Source organism: Triturus cristatus, chromosome 4_1 (assembly GCF_964204655.1).
Source record: "Triturus cristatus chromosome 4_1, aTriCri1.1, whole genome shotgun sequence".
Classification (NCBI taxonomy): domain Eukaryota; kingdom Metazoa; phylum Chordata; class Amphibia; order Caudata; family Salamandridae; genus Triturus; species Triturus cristatus.
In genome coordinates this window covers 424233879-424260749 of record NC_140585.1, presented here as the reverse complement: position 1 = coordinate 424260749, position 26871 = coordinate 424233879, and the positions used below count along the sequence as shown (strand labels likewise).

Here is a 26871-nt window from a genome sequence, read left to right as displayed (position 1 = left end):
CTTCTCCTTCAGCTTTCTTGGTTTCTCCCCTTGGCAAAGGTTTCTTTTGACTCCCAGAAGTGGTCTAAAGTTCTAGGGTCTGGGCCCCAATATTTATACTACTAAATCCTTTGTTCTCTGAAGACAGAGAGTGTCTGTACCTAGTCAAAACCAGTTCTTTCCTCCCTGGTGCAGCTTCCTGGCAGGAGGTGGAGACACCATTGTTGAAAGCAGACCTGGCACAGGTAGCTGAAAAGAAATCTCCTCCTCCTACTTTCTATTCTATGTAGGCTGAGGCAAGTGAAAGGAAATCTCCTCCCCCTACTCTCTATTCAACCCAGGTCCTATTCAGCACAGCCCTGACTCATCAGACTGCTGGAGCCAAGGCCCTCTCCAGCCCCCTGTCACTCACAAACCAGACATGGAATACACAAACCTGGCAGAGGCATACTGGCTGGTTAGGTAAGAAAATACATACTTTCTAAAAGTGGTATTTTCAAACACAGAATGTAAAAATCACCCACACTAAAAGATGTATTTTAACATTCTGAGTTCAGGCATACTAAACTCGTTTTCTACCTTGTTCCCAGGGTCAGTTACGATTATAAGATGTTATAATCAAACTGCCCATTCTGGCCTATGGGAACTGGTAGCCTTGCAATAGTGAAAAACAAAATTGGCTGCAATTCACTATCAGGACATGCCACACACACCAGGGCAAGTCATACCTTTCACATACAATGCACCCTGCCCATAGGTGCAACTTGGGCCTACCTTAGGGGTGACTAACATGTAGAAAAGGGAAGGTTTAGGGACTGGCAAGTAAGTGCACTTGCCAAGTCGACATGGCAGTCTCAGACTGCACACAGGCTCTGCAATGGCAGACCTGAGCCACACTTTACAAGCTGCTTCTGTGGGTGGCACAACCAGTGCAACAAGCCCACCAGCAGCATTTGATTTACAGGCCCTGGGCACACATGGTGCACTGTACTAGGGTCTGACAAGTAAATCAAATAAGCCAATCATGGAGTCACTAATACATGACAACAATGTACAATAGGGAGTACTTGCACTTTGGCACTGAACAGAGGTGGCAAAGTGCCCAAAAGCATCTAGACCAGCAAAAACATAGTAAAAACACAGGAGGCAACAGCAAAAAATGGAAAGGAGACCCACGCCAATGGTGCCAGGTCTAACAAAATTAATAAACAACTATTCTTGTGCTTTTCTACAAATTAGACAAACTTGTGATGTACTGTCATAAGTGCTGTCAACCACCAGCTCAAATTAAGAACTGCTCAACCTCCACAGATGAGGCCTAGCAGCCCCTGCTTGACGGAGGGAGAAACACGTATTTGACATGGCAGGAACACTACTCATTTACAGCGGCGCTCCACCTCTGCCAGAATCTAAATGAGGCTCTTAGTTCTTCATTCGCAGTTTTAAATGGTGAAGAAATATTAAAGGTAAAATGGGATTTTCTGCTGCTTGGATGTCCGCTCTTGGAGGTCCAAAACCAGTGTTCAACGACAATTTTCACTGGCGGAGTCAGAGATTCCTCAATCAAGTACATGTCTATGCTAATGCAAGTGTTTTTTAACAGAAACCAAATAAAACTACTTCTGTACCCAACAGGGAGGCCCTGTGCCTGACTGCCTACTTGAGAATGAATTTATAGGGGGGTGTGACACTCCACGAGCCTTCCATGAAGATACAATTCAGCTTGATGCATGTGCCTTCTTACATGAGAGTTTGTTCACTCCATGAATGTTGCTGTGGCACATATGAGGATGGTGTTGTCTCTAGGCACTTCCCAAAAGATAAAGAACTACAGCATATGAAGACAGGAAATGGGCACATAATTTAAACTGGTGGAGCTATTTTCTGCCCCATGGTAATTCATGCTTAGGTTCTATATTGTATCATGTTATATGTTGCAAGGGTGCACTATTGTACCCCATTCCTTGTTTCAGATGCCCATGCATTGTTGTGGATGCAAAAAGGAATTGTTTTTATCTATTGCAAACAAAATATAAATATTTATTTCCGTGGCCAATAATTAACCCTGGCTGCTACAGAAAAAATAGATCAATGTAGAACACCTTTACCTTCAGAACGTATTCTGCTAAATACTACTCATTGTTTGGAAGGAGTTAAAAACAGAACACCAACTCTGCAGTGATTAGCACCATTCCAGACTGATCTTCCCAAGATCACACTGGTTGGTCTATGTGGGAAGCTTTGATTTAAGACTGCAACTAAGGTTTCAGGTCAGAGATCCTTTTTGTTCTCTCACATTATGTTGCCCATGACATTGGAAGAGAAAATATAGTGTTGGGTGCTGTGTGGTACAGTGGAAGTGTCCAGAGTCTTCACTAGCAGAGTACCTTTCCTGCACTTTACACTTTTCACTCAGCGTGCCCTGCTTTGGCCGTGTTCAGTGCCTGGCCCGCGATGAGAGAAACACTGATGACATTTAGGTTAGCATTTTAGTCGGTACACTCATCTGAATACAAAATGAGCCTGAGGGCGCGGTTGCGCAGCAGATGAGCCCAGCGGGCATGCCGCTGGCATGCTGAAGGCGCTCCAAAGGCAAGCCCGTCTGTACCCATCTGAACTCCTGCCCATTTTCCCTACAATCTGACAGTTTATCAGAGGGATGAACTCCTGTGCCCACAACAACCTGCTAGTAAGGACTACATTGACAGTTTAGACCCGAATGATGTGTAGCACATAGCCAACATTATATGCAAATACTGTAATAAAAACGAAGGCTTTTCAGAAAAAACAATAGATAACAATAAGCTGACTTTTCCGAATAAAAGGGAAAGGTGGAGATTTTACCTGGTCAATTGTAGATCCCTCCCCAGGCATAACTTAGACCTCTTTACTTTTCTTGAAGAGACTAAGCCAGACATTCTGTTTCTTATAGAAACCTGGCTGAAAGGTGACTCTAGGTCACATATCTCGTTCACCCGCCCACAGGATTATATTATTGTAACTTGATGAAGATAACTGGGTCAGCCTTCTTTCTAGTTCTGTTCCTACCATTACAGGAGATCTCGAACCAACACACTCCACATTTGAAGACTGATAAATAACTCATTAGAGCAGATAATCCCCAAGATAATCCAGAAAAATAGTCGTTCCCAAGATCGGGCCCCTTAGTTTACAAATGAGAGAGAGAAGTTGTAGAAAACATTAAGGGCCAGATGTATCAAAAGTGCATTTTGCGATTCCCAAATAGCGATTTTTACTGAATCACTATTTGGGACTTGCAAAATGCTATGTATGTAGGATTCGCAAAGAATTTTGCGATTCCTTAATATTACCTAATAGCGATTCGGTAAATAGTGAATTGCTATTAGGTATTATGACTCCATTCGTTCCTATGGGCCAAAAAGCCCACAGGTGCGAAGTGTTTTGTTTTTCTGGAGTAGATCCAGAAGCCAGATGCTTCTGGATCTACTCCCACTTCACCATGGAGGTGCAAGTAAACAAATTAGCTGATGCCTGTTTCAGCCTTCTTAGGACATTAAGGAAGGTTTTGTGATGGCTTCTTCAGGCCACCAGAAGAACAGTAGTCCAGGGCCTAGTGGTATCCCGGCTTGACTAGGGCAACCCAGTTTACCTGGAAAGCCCTCTGTATGTAACCAAGCGCTTACAAATAATTCAGAATGCTGCTGCATGCATCATACTAAAGATCTCCAATTTTCAGTCTGCATCACTGGCAGGGCTACACTGGCTGCTGGTTCTCAAAAGAATCAAATTTGAAACTCTCTTTTTGGTCCACCGGGTGGTATATGTGAGAAGTTGGCCTGGTATATGCTGGTCACTAGTTAATGTGGCCACCTTGCACCAGTACAATTCGACTCTTATGGTAGATAGGTTTAAGACAACCTTTTAAAGAAAGCTATCCTAGGGGTAGCTGTGGAGAGCAGCCTTCAGGCTAAGTCTTTAGAGGAATGTAAAGCAGCTTGTTTTACCTTATAATCTCTTGAATCACTAAATGAAAGGACACCACACAGGTACATATATATAAAATATATATGTACTTATTACTAGACACACTCTACTAATATCTTTATGAGATTAGAAGTCAAGGACATATGCACAAATCAACATTTCACAACAAGTTAAGCACAAATATGGCTGGAGCCCTAGGGGCGTACCAGACCATATACTAAAAAAGAGATTTAGGAATATCGACTTGCGAGGGGACAAGGCCTAGGGCCTTCAGAAGCGCTGGGGCCTCACTAATCTACCCAAGGCAGGTAAGTAAAGGACCCACGGGAGACGCATGCAGTGTGAGAACACAGGCGCGGATCCCAATTGTCTTCAATGGAGCAACTCGCGGTTGGAATTTAAAAGTTTTAGGATACTTCGGGAGAGTCTACAAGCAAGTCACTTACAGGGTAAGTAGTTCTAGAGCCAACACACACAGGAGCACCATAGTGCTGGAGTTACCTCACCCAGGGAAGCCGGGTGCATAGGTGTCTTTTGGTGTGGGGTCGCGGCGTCGTTTTCAATGGGAGCCAAAGAAGACTTGCTGCTTGTGAATACAGAAGAAGTGTCCGGTGGAATCCAAGGCTGGATTCAGAAGAAGGAAGACCTGAAAGCAGAAGGGACAGTGTTCAAAGTCACTTGGCAGTGACCCGGGGCAAGGAAGCTGGATGCCCACAGTAGTCGGGTGATTTCAGGTGATCATAGGTGTCTTGACTCTTCAGCCACGAAGTCCAGGAGGTGTTGATGATGACCAGGAGCTGGATTCGGTGTGTCCCACAAAGTCTGCAGCTTACTGAGGTGTCGGCAACCAGATTGGAGCCAACAAGCCTTGGCAACAGCATGTCTCATGGGAAGTGAAGAAAGTCAGCAGTGCAGACCAGCAAGGTCTGAGGGACTCACCGAGCAAGGCTAAGTCAGGGCAAGCCTGGAGCAATTAGGGCAGCCCTTTGGCTCTATAGAAAAGTCTTCTGGGGACCCACAAGCCAACCACAAAGGGATCGCAAAGACGCCTTAGGAGGATTCACTCACCAGGAGCCCACGGTCACTCGTGACAAGGTAGGCCTCTGATCTTCGGAGGAAATCCTGCTGGAGGCTTGGAACACACGTGGTCCAAAGCACAAGTTCATAGAATGTTGTGAAGGGGTTGCACTTGACAATAGTGCACGGTACCCAGGTATTGCTGTTCCTCGTCACTCGTGGGGTCCACTTGCCTCAGCTTCACTGGGGACTCACAATGGCCTTGGAGAAGTCAGGAAATCCACTTCTGGGGCTGCAGGGACTTCGGACTCCAGCGGGAGCGGGAAAGTTTGTGACCGTTGATGCAAAGTTTTGGTGCCTGCCAAGCAGGGGAGTCACTACTTGACTCCAAGGGAGATTCTTCAGTCTTCCAAAGGTAGTGGCACATCGAAGGTCCAGGATTCTTCTTCAGAGCGTCGTCCAGGGATATCTAGTTTGCAATGGCAAGGGTTCCCTAACTTATACTACAAGGAAGGGAGGGACTAGCTCTATGACCACTCCTATGGGAGGGTCAGGGGAGTGGGTGGCTACACCCACTTCCCTTTGTCCAGTTTCACGCCAGAGCAGGGGCTGGTAGCCCCTGAACCGGTTTGAGCTGGCATATGCACAGGGGAGCCTACTGCTCCCCCAGTGCAGGACTTCAAAGCACTCTAGGAGTGTACCCACCCAGCCCCAATACACTAAATCCTGTCTGGAAGGTGGTTACACCTCCCTGTGACAGGATGCCTATTGTTGGGCCTCCTCCACTGCGAGTTTTGGTCAGCAGCAGGAGGGCAGCCCAGTGTCTGTGCTGGTGGCATCCATTTTGTGATGCCAGGGCGCTTCAGGATTCTACCGTGTTTCCACACTGGGTACATGTCTATCCCTCTAGAAGAGTGGGATCATAATCCCACACAAGTTACTGGTGTGGGGGTATGATTCCAAAGCGTTTGACACCAAACACGACATGTTTTGATTCACCCATCCCATAGGTAGCATTTACCGCTAGGTTATAATGCACTTAAGAGTATATGGCTTAACCACATCCACAAACAGCTACAGAGAATGGACTCTGAGAGCTGCAGAGGGGCCCTCCTCAGGCAGAGGCACCCCCTCACATGGAAACCAAGCACCCTGCCATCAGGATTGTTAGGGCCTGCCTTAGGGGTGACTGATAGGTTTATATGTGTGTGTAAGGTGAGATATAGGGAACCTATACATCAGTGAGGAGTGCTAACACTACCTCACCCAGGCTGCAGTAGCAGGCCAGTGGTGTCAGATTTAGTCTGCTTCCCCGGGGTGGCATAATACATGCTTCAGCCCCTGGTAGGCCTGTGAAGTACCTATGCCCTTGGTACCTAAGGTACCATATACTAGAGGCTCATAAGGTACCACGGTATCCAATCACTAGTGCATCTGATATGCACTCCAAGTTGTTTAGAGATAACAGGGAGGCCGGGGCCCTGATTAGCAGGGACCCAGCCAGAATATAGCCAGAAACTAGTGTAAACATCAGAAAAAAAGTGGGGACAACATAACTGCAGATCCTACTCTCCTACAGTATACAATAAAAGTCTCCCTCTAATCTAACAACTGCTTAACCACTGTAAACCTAAAAGACTACTACGCTCCTTTGACCAGAAACACCTTACTGAACCAAAGATCAAGAAAGAAAGAAATGGGGGTCGCTCATTTGCTAACCTTTCACCGAAACTCTGGATCTGGCTATCCCCAGCACTGAGATCGATTAGAGAAGAATCCAAATTCAGGAAATCCCTCAAAACATAACTTTTTGAATGGCCTGCTTTTGTCTCAGCCACCATGTGACAGACTATATCCTCAGGGCTAGGATTCCCATTGAGTAGCCATGTGCTTTAGAAATCCTTAGTATAGCATAGCAAAGCATAACTTGTGCCATGTTCACTTACCCCATGATATGTACCCCTGATGCGCTTCTGTACTGTAAACAACCGCTGCTGAAATTTGTGCTCTAAAATGCCCTTTGCTCATGAGCCCATTTCGCATCTTCATAAATGAAAGTGGGCATTCTCTCCACTTCCATCAGGGTATACTCTTATGCAGAGGAACCAGCACTTTTGCTCACATCCTCAGATCATTTCACAAACAATGGAACATGGGTGAAAATGACACTGGCTTGCGCTGGTGTCGATGTGGGGCACGCAGTCAATCACCTCCTTAAGGTAACCTTTGTGAGAGGGTACACTTGTTCTTAGGTACCCGTTGGTCTCCACGACAGAGGAGTGTTGTGATAGGCCATGCCCGCTTCTGAAGGGCCCATGGAATAGCTCCAAAGGCAGGCCAGGAGTCCATCAACAAACACAGTGACAGTGTGGAAGGAGGAGGAACATACTCTGTTAGTGTGTCTGTAGGTGCACCTTTCATCCTGCACTTGCGGAGTTCCTCGGTCCACACTCTATGATCACTGCAGCCTCCAGTACACATAGTTTAATGCACAATATTTCCCATGTGCCCTCTCTACAGTGCATATGCCAACTCTGGATATTAAAACATGCACTGGAGCCAGTGAGTTTAGACATTTTTGCTCTGATTTTGGCAGCCTCAGGTTGTGGACATTGTTCTTCTGTATCCAGCATTCTAAGGACATTGTGTATCCTACCACTTTATTTATATTTGCAAAGATTTTCGAAAATATGTTTTCAGGTTCTATTGTTGCCCTTGGTCACATTTTTTCATTTCATAAGGCTTTATTCGGAGCATAGAAAAAAAAAAAAATGTCCATATAAGCACATACTTAACATAACAAAATAACATAACAAATTGCCACAATGGTCAACAAATAGTTTAAAAACAAGAGAATATTACAAACAGGGGAGAATAAAATATTTAAAAGCACATACTTTTCCTGATATTAATTGCTTTGAGTAAGAAAGTTGCAGTAAAAAAGCAAATATCGGGATGATGCAGGTTAAAAAGCAATTTAAAAGAGTCATGTACTGTTCTAACACCGAATTTTATAAAAATAGGTTTTAAAAAAGCTACACGGAGATTCCCATACAGTGGGCACATCAAAAGAAAGTGCATCGTGCTTTGTGCAGACAAATTGTCGCAAGGACAAAAACCAATGGGCTGCTTGTTTACAGTTGGAAAAGCGACCAATTTATGCACAATCCCCATTCTGAGTCTAGTTAAAACAAATTTGTGGGAGACTCTGTTCACCATGGTAAGATATGGCTGAAATCCTTTCAATTCATTCAAGGAGTTATATTGCACACAGGTAGAGAGAGATTTACATTTATCATTCCGACCCTCGGATTTACACAGCAGAAAGATATACTTCATTTCAGCCTTAGAAATTGCAGCGGCCCCATATCTATCGGATTTAATGTTAATCCCGTAAAATTCTTGAAAACTGTTGGCAATATACTTAATCCATGGTATCTTAAAATGATTATCAGCGGAGAGACAGTCATCAATGATGGCTCTATTTAGTGACGTCTCTTCTTTGAGCCAAATTGACCGCCATAACAATAGTGGCCTTAAGAGAAGCAAATCATTTAGAAAGGGGATACCAAGTTCGCTGTGGACGAAGTCATTAGAGGCAGAATTGGGTAAGTTCAACAGTTTTTTCAAAAAGGCATTCTCCTCCACCTATAAACCCCCTGCCTGGGTAAAGCCCCAGATCCCAGCTCCATAAAGCGCAGTTGAAAGGCATCGTGACTGGAAAATCTTAAGCATGTCACTTATTCGCTTGTCCCCTAGTTTGGTGGCAAAGGTGAACACCCCATTAGAGCTTCTGACCATCTTGGCTCTAACACTTGTAAGTTCACTAGCCCATGTACAGTTCTTTGAGAAGTTAATTCCAAGATAACAGAAGTTGTCCACCACTTTGACCCTATGTTGATCAATGTAATAAGCGTGAGGCTTATTCTTTCCGGTGCCACATTCCATGGTATAGGTTTTGGTTTTGTTGATCACAAGCTTTCTCGATGTAATAAATTGTGAAATCCTATCCATCAGACGTTGGAGGCCTATCGGGGTCCTAGATAATAATACGGCATCGTCCGCATAGAGTAGGACCGGGACAGTCATATTATTGACTCTAGGGGCATCGGCCACGACTGACTGTAGCACAGTGTCCACTTCGTTAATAAAAAGGGTGAAAAGCAGGGGGGCTAAAACACACCCCTGCCTTATTCCCCGCCCAATCCTGAATTTAGTGGTGCACTCCCCATTAGAACCATATCTAACACTAGTTCGGAGTTTTTCATACAATCTGGCTAAGAAGAAAATAATGCCCTCTGGAGCCCCCATATCGATCAGCTTGACCCAGAGAATAGCGTGATCCACCAGATCAAAGGCACTACTTAAATCTGCAAAGCAGAGATAAATAGAACCCTTTCTGGCCTGGGTATATTTCCCTATCAAAAGTTCGAGATTCAGGCATTGCTCAATCGTCCCACGGCCTTTTCTGAACCCATACTGGCAATTAGCCAAAATGCCATTGGTCTCTGCCCATTCTTCCAACCTAACCAGGAGAATCCTACTCATGATTTTAACTGAGGAGTCCAACAGGGAAATGGGGCGATAGTTCTTCACATCCCCATTGTCTCCTTTCTTATGAATAGGTACAATGATAGATTCCTCCCAGGTTGGGGGTATCCCGTAACTGACTGCTGCATTAAATACTTTAACCAGAACAGGACCCCAAATCTCCGGGGCTACCTTGTAGACATCAATGGGTACTCCATCAGGGCCCTGGGCCTTACCACCTTTACTTGTGGCAATGCTACCCAAGACCTCAGAGAGACTAATATTAAGGGGCACTATAGGCCAGCTGTCACTTAAATTTAGCAAAGAGTTAGCTGAATCAAAAATAATAGAAAAATGGGAAATCCAAGTATCCATGCCAACCATAGAGGTGAGCTCCGGAGCCTTCTCATCTTTCAAGAAAGGGCAGTTAACCGTGGCCCAGAAAAGCGAACAATCTTTCAGTTCGGCGGCCTGCGTCAATTTGTCCCAAGCCTCGTGTTGTAATTCTGTCTTCCTGCGCTTAACTATATTCTTATAGTTAGATCTAAGCTGACACACCTGCTTCTTGTCTCTAGGTTTGGTAGCCAGAGCATCTTTAAGCTCTTTTAGTGCGCAGGTACAGGCACGATCAAACCATCCTCTTTGCCGTATTGGCTTGCCATCACTTAATTTGGTAAATTTTTGGTCAATAATGGTATTGATTCTTACAAAATGTTGGACAAGATCGGCATTGACGTCATCCTTTTCAAGGATCTCAGTAATTTCAGGAAGACAACTATTAATGATACTATCAGACGTCATTACTGATTTGTCACCTTTCCATCTCAACCTAGTACCATTGGGTCTATGTGGTTCAATACTGTCAATAACCCCAGATGATACTACAGATATTTTGTTCCAGAAAACAACCTCTAAAACTATACAATTATGATCGCTAAGCACGATGTCCACAACCTTAGGAGCCAGACTCCATGGGACTAGGCTTGAAGACAAACATATAAAATCAATGACAGTGTTAGCCCCCCTCCCTGTAAATGTCGGGATACTTTCTGCAGAGTCATTATTTTTGGTATCCAAAATTTCCATGTCGAAAGCCGCTAAAAGGTGGTTTAAAGAGTCCCCATATTTATTATGAGGAAAATGGAGATCCACATCCCCAAATCGGTTAGTAATTCCACACGGACAATGACTAGAGAGGGGGCAAACTGTAATATTAAAATCCCCTGCGAAAATAATTTCAAAAACAATTTTAGAACCATTAATAATATCTTCTAGAGCACTGAACAAAGAATCTACCACCGCATACCTGGTACTATCAAAAATATTATTATAGAAATTAATTAAAAGAATATTTCTACCATCCTTCTCGTGCAGCCACAAGATTTGTGCATGGGTCCCCACTAAGACATGCTTCTTAACAATAATGGGAATTTTGATAGAAATCAGGACCAAAAGCCCTCCCTTGGCTCTACCAGAAATGGATGCAGTTGCAGGTAGCTGGTAAGAGATATATCCATTGTACCCCAAAAAATTTTTACACCAAGTTTCCTGAAAACAGCAGATATCAAAAAGATTAATAAACTCTGGCCAACCCAAGCTCGCTTCTTTTGAAGTTAAGCCAGCAATATTCCAACTAACAAAATGACTTCTAGTTGATAATTCTGTGCCTTCGTCCGGGGGGGAAACACTTGAACACTTGCTATGGTTATTGGTTAAATAAGATACTCCTTTAGCCCCCTCAAAAGCAGTACCAGAATCAATTAGCGGGCAGTGATCATGGGGGGAACTAACGTTTCTTATCAGCCCCGGAATAACACTTACTGATGCTGTGTCACAGTGAACAACCCGGTCTTCACGGTATACTACATCAGAGATCAGTCAGTCATTACAATCTAAACCGCTCAAGCACTGGAACCGATTGGAGTTAACTAACTCAAACCTATTAGGCACATTTGAGGCACTGCCCCCACCCCTGCTAGGAACATTAAGGGGTCTACTAATAACGTGTTGGTAAAAAAACCCAAGTGGTCTAAGAGAAATGCCCTGTTCATTTGTAGGTCGTGAGGTGGCTCTAAGCAAAGTTGTAGTAGCTAATTGTGGGTCGCTAAAATTAATGATCACACAATCGCCACTAATGCTTTTAGGAGAGTTCCCAATCCAATTGGCTCTGGTAGTAGTTAAAATTTCGTGAGACAGGGCCACTGGGTAGCCACACTCACGATTTAACCAGGCCACTGTTTTATTCTTAAGGGACTCGTGGCTTTCAAGATTGCCCCGAGACCCCTTGTCCGGAAGTGGGGGAACGTTAGTTAAAACTGCCACGTAAGGGGCACATTCCGGGGGTAAATTGGGGCAGGGATAACGATAATTTTTGGGCTTATTGACGATCTTCCAAGGGTTATCCACTACCATAGATAAAGGTGGAATATTAGAACCAACCACTAAATTCGGTTCAACTGTGGAGTTAGGACAAAGGCTCTCATTAGGGATGTTAAGAGTTTCCGGTTCTGATACCATAGCTGTTACTAGATCTGATGGATCTAGTAGATCTACTCTATTAACCTTAGTCCCTAAATGGGAGTCTAGAAGCCCCCCCAGTCTCTTAATTTCTAATGATAGAGTATCAAGTTTGTCCATTAAAGGCAATATAATTTTATCAAACTTAGTATCTATCAGACTAACTAGAAACTCTAATTGCTTGGGGTCTAATGTTACTTGAGTATTTTCAACAACAGTAGGTGGGTTACTCACTGCACACTTAGATGGGGGATCCGATCTTTTTTTATTATGGTTCCCTCCTCGTTTTGGAATTGTTGACCTAACAACACCCTTCCCCGATCTTAGCACTCTCTGCACTCTCGGAGCCGGAGAGCATAAAGCTAATGATGAGTCTGACGATTCTGGCATGATCAGGATAGGATCAGGATCAGGTACGGGGATCACTACGGGACGTTGCGAGCATTCAGTATTGACACCACCGTCTACTGTGGATATTGGTGAAACAATAGCTAAATCTGGAATATTAGGTAGGGAGTCTGAAGGGCACCCCCGGCCCAAAGAAAGTCGTCGCTCTTTGTTGATTTTATCAACGACTTTCACAAGATAACTATCAAGGGTGGCACAATTAGAACGGACAGTCTCCTTATTAAGTGTAGACATCTTAACTTATTAAATAATGAAACCACAAATATAAAACTAAACTAAACACTCTGAAACGCCTTAATTAGACATAATCAATTTGTTATAACAGTAAATCACTTAAGATATTACCATACAAACTAGATATATCAGCAACACAATTAATAACCATTAAAATTCAGGTGCAAAAGTGCATTATGGCCCGGGTACATACAGATGCAACCCTTTAAATGATCGATTGCACAGCGTCCGGCCCAGCCCAGCCGCGGCCAGCCCCGGACGGCCACAGACGGTCCCGCCCTTGTCCCGGGCTTCTCCCGGCGCCGACCCGCGCGCGATCCCGCGACGCGGAGGGAGCCTCTGAAGATATAGCGCCTCCGGGCGCGTCGTCCAGCGTGAGTGGGCGGGGCTGAGGGGAATGCTGGGGCTTGCGGTCCTACCCTGCGGCAGCCTCAGGTGGCGCGAGGCAGCAGCGGCAGGGGAACCGAGCGTCCGTTCAAGGCCGAAGGAAGGTTCAGAACAGCCCCCAGAAGCCTGTCAGGTACTGTGTCTTTCCTCGTTAGAAGCGTTTTCCCCCCGCTCCACAGAGGGAGCCTCTGAAGATATAGCGCCTCCGGGCGCGTCGTCCAGCGTGAGTGGGCGGGGCTGAGGGGAATGCTGGGGCTTGCGGTCCTACCCTGCGGCAGCCTCAGGTGGCGCGAGGCAGCAGCGGCAGGGGAACCGAGCGTCCGTTCAAGGCCGAAGGAAGGTTCAGAACAGCCCCCAGAAGCCTGTCAGGTACTGTGTCTTTCCTCGTTAGAAGCGTTTTCCCCCCGCTCCACCGAGGGAGCCTCTGAAGATATAGCGCCTCCGGGCGCGTCGTCCAGCGTGAGTGGGCGGGGCTGAGGGGAATGCTGGGGCTTGCGGTCCTACCCTGCGGCAGCCTCAGGTGGCGCGAGGCAGCAGCGGCAGGGGAACCGAGCGTCCGTTCAAGGCCGAAGGAAGGTTCAGAACAGCCCCCAGAAGCCTGTCAGGTACTGTGTCTTTCCTCGTTAGAAGCGTTTTCCCCCCTGGGTACATGTCTATCCCTCTAGAAGAGTGGGATCATAATCCCACACAAGTTACTGGTGTGGGGGTATGATTCCAAAGCGTTTGACACCAAACACGACATGTTTTGATTCACCCATCCCATAGGTAGCATTTACCGCTAGGTTATAATGCACTTAAGAGTATATGGCTTAACCACATCCACAAACAGCTACAGAGAATGGACTCTGAGAGCTGCAGAGGGGCCCTCCTCAGGCAGAGGCACCCCCTCACATGGAAACCAAGCACCCTGCCATCAGGATTGTTAGGGCCTGCCTTAGGGGTGACTGATAGGTTTATATGTGTGTGTAAGGTGAGATATAGGGAACCTATACATCAGTGAGGAGTGCTAACACTACCTCACCCAGGCTGCAGTAGCAGGCCAGTGGTGTCAGATTTAGTCTGCTTCCCCGGGGTGGCATAATACATGCTTCAGCCCCTGGTAGGCCTGTGAAGTACCTATGCCCTTGGTACCTAAGGTACCATATACTAGAGGCTCATAAGGTACCACGGTATCCAATCACTAGTGCATCTGATATGCACTCCAAGTTGTTTAGAGATAACAGGGAGGCCGGGGCCCTGATTAGCAGGGACCCAGCCAGAATATAGCCAGAAACTAGTGTAAACATCATAAAAAAAGTGGGGACAACATAACTGCAGATCCTACTCTCCTACAGTATACAATAAAAGTCCCCCTCTAATCTAACAACTGCTTAACCACTGTAAACCTAAAAGACTACTACGCTCCTTTGACCAGAAACACCTTACTGAACCAAAGATCAAGAAAGAAAGAAATGGGGGTCGCTCATTTGCTAACCTTTCACCGAAACTCTGGATCTGGCTATCCCCAGCACTGAGATCGATTAGAGAAGAATCCAAATTCAGGAAATCCCTCAAAACATAACTTTTTGAATGGCCTGCTTTTGTCTCAGCCACCATGTGACAGACTATATCCTCAGGGCTAGGATTCCCATTGAGTAGCCATGTGCTTTAGAAATCCTTAGTATAGCATAGCAAAGCATAACTTGTGCCATGTTCACTTACCCCATGATATGTACCCCTGATGCGCTTCTGTACTGTAAACAACCGCTGCTGAAATTTGTGCTCTAAAATGCCCTTTGCTCATGAGCCCATTTCGCATCTTCATAAATGAAAGTGGGCATTCTATCCACTTCCATCAGGGTATACTCTTATGCAGAGGAAACAGCACTTTTGCTCACATCCTCAGATCATTTCACAAACAATGGAACATGGGTGAAAATGACACTGGCTTGCGCTGGTGTCGATGTGGGGCACGCAGTCAATCACCTCCTTAAGGTAACCTTTGTGAGAGGGTACACTTGTTCTTAGGTACCCGTTGGTCTCCACGACAGAGGAGTGTTGTGATAGGCCATGCCCGCTTCTGAAGGGCCCATGGAATAGCTCCAAAGGCAGGCCAGGAGTCCATCAACAAACACAGTGACAGTGTGGAAGGAGGAGGAACATACTCTGTTAGTGTGTCTGTAGGTGCACCTTTCATCCTGCACTTGCGGAGTTCCTCGGTCCACACTCTATGATCACTGCAGCCTCCAGTACACATAGTTTAATGCACAATATTTCCCATGTGCCCTCTCTACAGTGCATATGCCAACTCTGGATATTAAAACATGCACTGGAGCCAGTGAGTTTAGACATTTTTGCTCTGATTTTGGCAGCCTCAGGTTGTGGACATTGTTCTTCTGTATCCAGCATTCTAAGGACATTGTGTATCCTACCACTTTATTTATATTTGCAAAGATTTTCGAAAATATGTTTTCAGGTTCTATTGTTGCCCTTGGTCACATAAACCTGTTCTTGTTTGGTGCCTATAATTAATGATTCTGGTCTGCTCTTATACATCGTGAGCCCCCCACCTCTATATCTCTATGAAACTCCACATAAAGCCACCTTCTTCAGGACATAAGATATTTTCTCCTTGTGTATTTATATTCAAATCTGGTATCGAGTTTACCGATACAACAGTATTCCGGCGAGAATGTCTCCTCTCTTGGGGAGTAACTCTAGAGTCCTTCGCACGATAGCCTTCAATCCGGACACTAACATGCACATGGATTGAAGGCTATCGTGCCAAGGTGTATAGTGACAAACAGTAAGCAGCTATCACAAGCCTTCAGCCATCCGCGAAGGACTCTAGAGGTACTCCCCATGAGAGGAGACATTCTCGCCAGAATACTGTTGTATCGGTAAACTCGATACCAGATTTGAATATAAATACACAAGGAGAAAATATCTTATGTCCTGAAGAAGGTGGCTTTATGTGGAGTTTGTTGCCATCGAAACGCGTCGACGCTTGTGTTTTTGTTTGTTAAATTGGGTAGAATCAGGGAAAGTCAGGGATCAGTGACTTATGCCTGACACTGTCTTCCTTAAATCCAAATTGACATTTGTATGACACATTGTTTGTCTATTCGTGTTCTCCTTTCTGTAATATGTAACTTTTATAACTGCAAAAACTTTTTGCGATTTTATCATTTTAAACTGTGCATGCTTTGATGTTTTTTTTATAAAAGACCTTCTCGAAGAACTCGTATTGACAATTAAAAATATTTATATATTTGATACCATTGTTGTTTCACGACTAGTGCTTCAGACAAATTCAGTGGGGAGTGGGTTATGGAAGTGTATACATGAGCCTGTGTGATGATTGATATAACAGTAATCTTTGACTAATAGCCAGAAGGTACACATTTTTTTATGCTTATATTCCTGGGTGCTCCAGCCTTTTGGTTTTGAGAGCCCCCTCTCCTTGGTTTCAAGTTATGAATACAAGCTACAGGACGAAGAAATATTGTTTTATCCAAAGTAGAAACTTTGGCTGGCACGATGACGTAGGTGGCGCTGCTTGTAAAATGTCTCTCTTCAAAGGATTTCCCTTCTTGCTACAGCGCTCACCTCAGTGACGATACATGCCGTAAACAGTGCAAAGAGAGCATGCGCGTGCATGCTCAACCGGAACAATGAAAACCAGGGACAGTTCTGTGTTTAACCTGGACACTGTTTGAAAACAGGGACATTTGAGTCACTTGGAGAAAAGTGTCGGGACACAGGGACACTTCTCCAAAAACGGGGACCGTCCTGGGAAAACAGGGACGTCTGATCACCCTACACTGGAGGTCCATGATACCAGCGGGCTGAAGAGGTAGAGGTCAAAGCTTGCTGGGTAGGGCGGGGGGGGGGGGACACCTGTCTTATTTACAGTGCACTGCAGGTGCTGCGTGGCAGTTTCCCTGCACGTTCACCCATCGAGAGAGCAGGAGCATTTTCAGTAAAAACATCCTTGGTGGATGAACTGCCATGTGAACGCTGCTCTTTCATAAATCTTTATGGGAAGCGCCAGTTTTGCAAAACTGGAAGAGTTCTGAGAATGTTATGTGGCAGGGTACGTGGTTTGAAGTCCTAAGCTGTCATCTGCAAAGCTTAAATTGACACCTTTTACGTCAGCTTGCCAGTGAGCATCACTAACCTCTACACACATCTCCAAGACTGAGACAACCTAGCTTTAATATTCAGCTTCCCTTATCAACGGGTCAATGGGTCCTTTGTCCCAGAAATCTGCTCATGCATGTAGATTATGAACCTTCCGTCACCAAGAGCGAATCTTCATCTTCAACATGTAAGATAAAGGAAGGAAGGCGAGGGAGCCAACCAGTCAATGGGTGCATTTATGTGTGAATCCTGGCTGTCCCCAGCTTCTTATCCCCCTCCCCCGCTGATGGTAATATTTCAGAGGGAGGATAGCACCGACTGTGCCCGTGCACAGTACACACGTCTGGCTAACAAGTGCTTTGGGGTGCTATTTACAAAGGCATTTTGGACTAAGTAAAGTAGTCCCCGTGTTGTAATCCTTTACATATTCTTACATCCTTTTTGTGAATTATTAACAAAACATCTGAAATGGAAATAAAATGGGAATATTCATATACAGTCAGTATAAAATAGGGGCTATGCCATCCTGGTACCTTTACTAACATGTTCCGGGACGGATTCCCAAAGGCGTGTAAGAGCACATAAAAGAGTCCCCCTGCAGGACTAGTTCACGGACTCATTCATGTCTTGTGAAGCGTCCCTCTTTCCTGTTCTCTCTCACTCCATGGAAAGCCCGCCTCCTGGACCCCGAAGCCTTTACAGGTCTATATGCGTCATCAACTAGTAAATAAAAGGGTGAGTCATTCATTGAACTCGTTGTCACACAATCATTGATGCATATGACTCATATGTACAAAACATATCGATTCTCTGCTCTAGCTTCAGTTTTCTTTCAACTGGTGGCGGAACGACAACCCGCCGTGATCACTCCCGACCCCCCTCATGCCTATGCAGTTGTGTTTATCGCTGCTGGCCCCTTTCACTGGGTATTCTGAGATTACGTGGAAGGTGCTGGAAGCCTCTCAGTAGTAGGTTGATTTACTGTAAATCAAGACATGGAGGAAACCATGCACTCTGACTAACAAGCCTTGATGAATCATATGCAAAGAAAATGAAAGGGAAAGATTGATTGGAGAGGACAGTGTAGGAAGTCTCTTAATGAATTAGGGCCAGAGTCGACTTGGCGGAAAAAGCACATCTGATGCGGTCATTTGTTACAAATCAAGACTGACAACTTCCATGACAACCGAGGGAAAGCTCTGGTGTCCAAGGTACTCTTCACCTAGCAGAGCACAGGCTCGTCTTCTGTGGCCTGGCCCTGAAGTGGGGGTGCATGGCTTTCCCATGGTGTGATATGGGTGTCAAGGATTTGCGAATCTGTTGTTTGCACGCTGCCTTAAATAAACACATATCCTGTATAGTAGTCCACGGTGTATTTATCTCAAACAGTCCTGATTGTCTCCTCTCTACAACCATAGATTACAATTTAGGTCCACAGTTACGCACACACTTTGGACTGGCACAAAGTATTGACAATTTGACCTTTCATGCGTTGAAACATTTTAACGCACAAAAGACAAAATTGTCAATACTTTGTGCCCGTGCAAAGTCAGCAAAAGGTCGCACCCAAGAGCAACACTTGTTTTGCACTGTTAAGTTGCCTAAAAGTGACATGAAGGGGCCCTATAGATGGTACATGGATGTTCCCTACAACCACCAATGTTTTTTTAATGCAAAGCCGATAGGGCTTTATACCAAATCAATATCCACCATCGAGGCAGGTGCACAGAAGGAAACACGTTTTCTTTTCTCCATGCTTTTCTAACTTTCCATGTGTATTGCACTGTACATTAAACATACAAAATGGGAAAAGTTTAAAAGTAAGCAAGCAAAGTATTTTGATACAAAACCTATGCTAGATGAATGCACACACTTTTGAACTGTGGTGCAAAGTTGTTTGTGCAGTGCTAGACAGACAGAAAGTGGACTAGAGCTTGGGAAGCGAGGAGCAGCAGCATATCTTCGGCACTGTTCTGCTCTTCCCCCTCTCATGCAACACAGCGCAGCAAATGTGGTTACTGCAATCCATTGTGTAGGAAAAAATAAGAACATTTGCTCCAAAATGTCCAATGAATACAAAACAAAGAGTTCAGGTATTCCTGCAAATCTAGGAGCATATTTATGAGAAAATGTTGGAGTGCGGAGCTGTGCCAAATTTGGCGGCACCGCACTCTGACATTTTCAAAATGCCGGGATGCGCGGTATTCACAAGAATCCTGCACATAAAAAATCACTAATGGCAATTCATTACTTCTATGTGTGCTGCAGAATGTAGCACACAATAAAACGCAAAAACGAGGAGACATAAAAGTATACCACCTCGTTTCGCCATTCTAACGCCTGCTCTTGCATGGCGTTGATTTTTGGCGCTGCCTCAGATTTGCACTACCTTGTAAATCTGGTGCAGTGTCAAAAGCAATGGGTTGTGCGGTGGAACGCCCACAGCAACACCTGTTGCAGGCCCCTTCCATGCTAATTGCTGAGTGTAATGGGTCTTTTTTTACAAGAAGGCATTAAGCCACAAAAAGTAGCTTAACACCTCTTTCTAAGTATGGAGAAGGGCATTTCGCCACCAGAACATCACTAAAAGTGACGTCCGGTGATGCAATCCCCTTGCAAATATGCTTCTTTGTCTGCTCTGATTCAGTGAATACCTACTGTTTACCTACTAAATCAATAATTAATTGGTCTTTGCATGGGGAGTCTAAGTGAATGTTCACAAATTAGCTTGCGTTTTGAGATTGTATTTTCAAGGGCAGAGCACAATCCAACCTTGTAACGAACCTAGAAATGATATATGCTAATTGGTGAGTGTTAAACTTGCACCATGTTTGTAGGTGTAGATCATATGCAGTTAGAAGTTGATTAGCAGACTCTCACTACCAAGAGGTCCAAACATACCAGCAACATTGTTCCAAATGCAAAATGAAAAATTGACGGACAGAATGCAGAACAATGTCATACAATCACCCCAGTACAGAAATCTGGGCCTAAATCCATCGTTTTTTTGCTCCCCATGCCATTCCAGTTTGAACCCAGACATATGCAAATCAGTCTTGACCCTGCGCCCCATGGGAACAGACCAGCCTGAACTGCCATGCCAGGTCGTCCCTCGACTAGAAATAAGCATACGAGGGCCGGTTTCGGTGTTTCACCCTTCATCAGCCAGGATAGCTTGACTCTAGTGGCATGGAGAGCACGGGACCCATTCCTGGGCATACTTGTCTCACTTGGGGTGACAAATGCAAAAAAACAATTGATGGACAGAATGCAGAACAATGTCATACATTCACCCCATTTCGTCAATCATTTGTGTGTCTTTTGCTTTCTCGCCCTAAGTGCGCCGGGTATGCGCCATGGGGCCCAGGCTCACTGTGCCACTGGATTCAAGCTAACTTGGCCGATGAGGGGTGAAACCCCAAAACTGGTCCTAGGATGCTTGTTTCCGGTCAATGGAGGACCTGGCTTGGCAGTTTGGGCTGGACTGTTCCCATGAGGCACAGGGTCAAGATTGATTTGCATATGGCCAGGTCTAAACTGGGGTGGCATGGTAAGCAAATGAATGATGGATTTAACCCAGATCTCTTGACTGGGTGTGAATATTTTGATTTGTTCTGCATTCCGTCCATCGATTGTGTGTCTTTTGCTTTCTTGCCCTAAGTGCGCTGGGTATGCCCAGACGTGGGTCCCGGGCTCACTGTGCCACTGGATTCAAGCTATGCTGGCTGATGAGGGGTGAAACCCCAAAACCTGTCCTAGGATGCTTCTTTCCGGTCCAGGGAGGACCTGGCTTGGCAGTTTGGGCTGGTCAGCTCCCATGAGGCACAGGGTCAAGCCTGATTTGCATATGGGCAGGTCTAAACTGGGGTGGCATGGTGAGCAAAAGAATGATGGATTTAACCCAGATCTCTTGACTGGGGGTGAATGTTTTGATTTGTTCTGCATTTCGTCCATCAATTGTGTGTCTTTAGCAAAATTGTTCCATTAGAGCAAACAATTGGGGTGACTTCTGAAGAAGAAGATTTTCCTACACTATTTTCTTTTTTTATACTATAACATGCAGTGACACAATGAGGGCTGGAAGTGCCAATGAAAGTAAATCTATTATGTTATACAACAAGGAGCCTTCTTACCATCATCAATGTTCACTATAAAAGAAACATCGCTGACTATGTACAGTGAGGCAGATCACAGTAATCTATATGTTTCTTTAATTATTTATGCTTTACAAGCAATGTACCAGTACAAACACTAATGCTTAAGTGCAAGCCACCATTTTTGAATGGGAAGGGTTTGCCATTTCTGTGATTCACCCTTACTGCTCAGAATCAAGTTTAAACTGATTTGAAAAGTGGCAGCTGGAGATCAGCTTTTGACTGTAGCAGTCAGAGCAGAGGGTCTTGTGAGTAGGAGAAGTTGGAATGGACAGATTTGCTTTGCTTTCTCTCAGGAATCTCCATAGCATGACATAGATGTAATTATTATGATAGACCAACTAATTCACATACCTGCCAACCTCGTACAAAATCTTACTGTGTGAGGGCAAGGGACCTGGAGTGGGAGGAGCCTGAGGTGGGGGTAGGCTTTGCACCCCATTCCTTACGCAATCATGAAAGTGGTTTGAAGGGGACGTGGCAATTAGGAGAGGACTGGGGCTTTGTCAGGTCACCGTCCGTGGCCCACTCTAATCCCCCAGCCTCAAAAAAACACCCACTCAGCCCAGGCTTCAAAGGATGCCGTGGATGTCCTGGGGAGATTACAAATCCCCCGATGGACATCAGCTGTGGAGGGGTTTCCAACTCACATTGTCTGCCACTGCGTGATATCGGCTCCTCATCTGGTGACTTTTGCTGACGCCATCATGCCTTTGATCTCCACCTGAGCTGCGGCGGATTGGCTCTGCTTTTAAACACCTCCTGCGCTCTTTTGGCTCAGCGGTTCCAGCGGCCGACCGGCTTGATTCTCCCGTGTTGACCGACTGGCTTCTCATCTCGATTTGCTGCCCACCATACTGGTATCGGAGTGTCTACCACCTCGGGCAGTGAGCTTTCCATTTATCCCTTCGACCCTCTGAGCCTTTAAATCTTCTGATCTCCTTTGATGTTTGAATCACGCGTCGCACGGCGTCTTCTATCCTACTGTATAGCCTGTATCTCCTTGCCTCATTCGAATTACCATATGAGCTGCCTTCGGTTTGCGGTCCTTTTGCGGACGCCTTCGCCTCTATTGTAGACCTTGTTCGTTACTGATAGTCCGCCCGACTGTGAGTCCAGGCACATCCCATGGTCACTGCCTCTTATACTGTCGCCCTGAGGAAGGTGAGACCGGCATTAGGGTCTAACACCGAAACGCGCGTCGGCATTGAAACATCCCCATGGACCTCTAAATGCTTATGAATATTTTCTCTGCCTGATCAATGTTGTTGATTTAAATCTCACGGATCATAGTATATATTTTTTCTTTATTTTTACATATGTCTTATTTATATTGTTATTTATGTGTAAAATGATCAGCATATTTCATTGCAATTGATGTCAATATCAGATAGCATTTTGTTGGTCCATTTGTTATTGTGTTGCTTTTGTTGCTTTGAGTATGACTGGACCCCTGATCTGCAGGACGTATGAGCATGTGTGGGTATGAATCTGGTTGTCTGAATGGATGAGTGAGTATGAGGCAGTATGTGACTTGGTTCTTAATGTTTTTTCTGGTATTAAATAATGTGAATCTACTAATAATAAATTTTGATATGTTTTGATAATCCTCTTGTGGTATTCTATTTGTCAGTAGAACAGCTTCTTAGGTGTTCATAAAACTGTGACGTATAGCACTCCTTGAATTATACAGGTAGAGATTTTTTTGTTTTGAGTAGACTGTGTGAAAGGAGCCGATATTGTGAGCAGTGGTGCATGGTGTTACGCATTCCAGTGATCTGATTGGCCACTGCTTATTAGATCTCACTTTATCACGCAGTGCCTTGAAATGAAGTGTCCTGAGAGACAAGAAGTCCACCGCTACACAGGTAATTCCAAATTACCAAATATAGCTGAGTCAGTGGCAATGAGGCATGGCACCCTAATGAAAACACTGCACCTCTAGTTTCAGCTCCAGTGTAGCCCTAGCGACATAGAGACACTTTGCATATCCTCCAATCGTTTTTAGTCTTGTAGAGACCTGTAGAGTCTTACCTGATTGCACTTGCACTTTGTCGTGGGGGGAAACAGGAGCTCACAGGATTGCCTCATTTCCGGGAACACCAGAAACACCTAAGGGGAGAGCAGGTGGTCAGCGGTCTAGATGCTGAACACCGGGGGCTCTAAAAGCATGGGCGCTGTGCGGCCGCGCAGTGGGCGTGCCAAAGGCAAGCCCGTCTGTGCCTGTCCGCGCCTGGCCTGGCCCAGGCCTAGGGCCAGTTACTATGTTGGTTTTGGTCACGAGTCTACTACTAGCGTCACCTACTCCAGAGAACAATTAGTACATATCAACAACAGAAGTAAGTGTAGCGGTAGACTCAGCCTTGGATCTGAATTGTTTGCTGTATCTACACACTGCCCAGAGTGCGACTTCCAATTTAGTCCCACTATGCCACACCTGACAGGACCCTGCACTATGCCTGTCACAATAAGGCCACACAAGACCAAAGCAATAGCTTGCACTCTGAATTTGCTATGTTCATGGAATCTCAAGCAGTGGACCTAGCTTTATTCAGCGAGACTTGGACAGATGCTGCATCTGGCCCAGACCTAGCCTTAGCTGTCCCAAGGGGCTACACTATTTTTAAACAAGACAGAGCTGGTAAAAGGGGAGGTGGACTAGCAACATTACATCAAAGTAGTTGGAAAGGGACATTTAACACCCAATATAATCAGGCAACTCTAGAATCTGTTCTGTTTACAATCTCAATAAATAATCGCTACTCTTTTAACAGCCCACTGCTTTATCGTCCACCAGGCCCTAGGGCAGACTTTCTAAATACAGTAGGGCTGTCCCTGGATATGGTATTGTCTGACCTCACCGTTCTAGGTGACTTCAATTTACATCTTGAAGACCCATTAGATAGGGACCCTGTACATTTTACTGACATTATGATTAGCTTAGGTCTCATTCAGCAAGTAACCGGTAGCACCCACCTAACAGGGCACCTATTGGATGGTATCTTTTCCAATAACAGCACTCTCCAATGTCTTTCATTGCTCCCCCTTATCTGGTCCGACCACAAAGCTGTTAGGTTTTCTCTTTCTCCTCGCCAATTAGAATTCCATAACTCTAGAAATAAGTGTTCTAGACGGTTCTGACCATGGAACAAAATTGAATTGATGTCTCTTGAAAGCTCTCTAGCCTCAAATCCCCCGAAATATAATAATGACCCCAACATAGCAGCAGTTACATTTGAAAGTGGCTTTACAACTCTATTGACCAGGTTCCACCTGAAAAATATATTACTAACAAGGAGCTAGACGCTCTGAGCCATGGTTTACTGAACAGCTTAGACTTCAAAAACAGAACTGTCGCAGGTTAGAAAGGAAGTGGAAGTCAAACTATGACTCGAATGACAGATCCCTGTACAAACAATCACTACTAGATTATAAACAACTAATACAGGAGGAGAAGACTCATTATTTCTCTTCAACCATAATTGTAGCTAAGAATTCGTCCAAAGAATTATTTGCGACAGTAAAGAAAGTAGCCAAACCCCCTGAAATAGCCAACAATCCAGAAAGCCAGATTTTCTGTGACTCCATGGCTACTTTTTTCTAGGAGAAAATTAAGCTAGTTTACAGTGGCTTCTCTGCTTCCCCACCAACATTTGTTACCAGCTCACAAATTGAGCCAATCACCTCTAACTCTACATAAGAGGCCATGATAATCCCAAAATCTATGAAACGTCCAGAACGATTATATTTTCCATCACTAACAGCTGATCAAGTTATCAAACTACTCTTATCTACTAAATCGGGATCCCCACTGGACCCCTGCCCCACAAAGATCTTTCATCTTTTATCAGGAACAGTTGCTCTCTATACTGCCCCTATTTTTAATCAAATTTTTTCTACAGGCACCTTTCCTATTAATCTGAAAATGACCTTTACCCGCTAAAATTGTTGAGGCGGCTATGAACACAGCATTATCTGAATATATTGAGACAAATGCTTTCCTGTATGCCACTCAGTTTGGCTTCTGGAAACACCACGGCACGGAACTGGCACTGATATCTGCTTCAGAACAGATAAGGCAGACAGTCAATGCAGGGGGTAAAGCTACTACTAAATGCATTTTGTGAACACCGAAAGCCGTAAAGTTAGGATTCTGTCTCAGTTTAGTAGCAGTAAAATTAGGAATCCTAACTTTACTACTACTAAATGCCTTCTGTGAATACCAAAAGTAGTAAGTTTAGGATTTTGTCTCAGATTAGTTCTATGAATCGGCCCCCATGTGATTAACTTACAGTGGCACGTTCAGCACTGGTGAATTCCTCATTGCTCTGCAACATTGGCCAATATGACATAGGATCAGAGCCAGCTGCATACATAGAAATGGCTCAGAGGCAACAATGTGGAAGGCTTCAGCATGGAGATGAACCAATGTGAATGTTTATTTCGGGTCTTCTCTGTAAGAATCCAATACATGAAAAGTAGAACAGAGGGACAATTGGGTAGAGACCAAAAGAACAACCTAACAGGTGCACTTATGATGGAGTGCAGGGATTTCCCTCTATTGGGCATGTGAACCTTAAAAAAATGACAGGAGGCCTGATTTAGAGTTTGGGATCGAGGATACTCTGTTGTGGAGGAGTACCTTGTCTGCAAAACTGAAGGTCCGTCCACCTGATTTAGAGTTGGGCGCACCTTCAGTTTGTTGACAGGGAAGACTGCTCCGTGTCTATCACCAATATAACCCTCTGACAGCCTCACAGAGTACTGGCCATTAAAGTTTTTGTCATTTGTCTGCTTGCCGTGTTTAGAGTGGGCAGATAAATGGCAAGTTTTCACTGTCCATTACCTCCAGGTAAAACATAGAAGGGAGGGGCAATGAAAGCTGGAAAATGACTACACCATGGGAGAAATCTCCCATGGCGAGAGTGTCAATGCTTTTTTAGCTTTCAAAAATAAATACCCGCTGTGGGATTTAGTTTTATGAAAATAAAAAGAAGTTGAAAGTTTGATGTATAGCTCCAACATTTTAATGGAGTCGTCTGTGCATCTTTCAGTGCATTTAGAAGAACCGCCGTTTCCTGGATGATTCAAGTAGAAAAATAGTTAACCAAAGTATTGTCTGAAAAATGGTCTTAACATACGTCCTGTAGGTGGTAAAGTAAGCTTTCGTAGATCAGTTAACAGAGGGCTCTATGGTGAGTAAGGAGTCTCAGAGAAGGGATTTCTGCAGGCTAAGGAGTTCTCTATCTGTTGGATTTCCAGGAGTGTGTTTCTGTTTCACTAGAGATTACAAGAAGACTATCCAAGTAAGGTAGACTTTGATCATGGCTCGTGGAATAGCCTTGTGGATTATAGGGCAAAACTCAAATTCTGGCAGTACTTAGTAGCCAGTGTTGTTAACTATGGTTAGAAAAAATCATAACAAATAATGGATTCAGCAGTTCCATAAAGGAAACAATCTCTATTCTAAAGAAATATTATCAAAACTATGTCTACATATGAGGCCTTTAAATTCTTAGACCTCCTTTCCCATGGATATGATCACATTCCTAACCTT

The 26871-nt window shown here is 44.7% G+C and overlaps 1 long non-coding RNA gene across 1 annotated transcript in view; it reads left to right on the top strand.

Annotated features, from left to right (window-relative positions):
• LOC146855066 (uncharacterized) overlaps positions 1-26871 on the top strand; it is a 260943-nt gene that overhangs the window by 101533 nt on the left and 132539 nt on the right. The window lies entirely within an intron of this gene.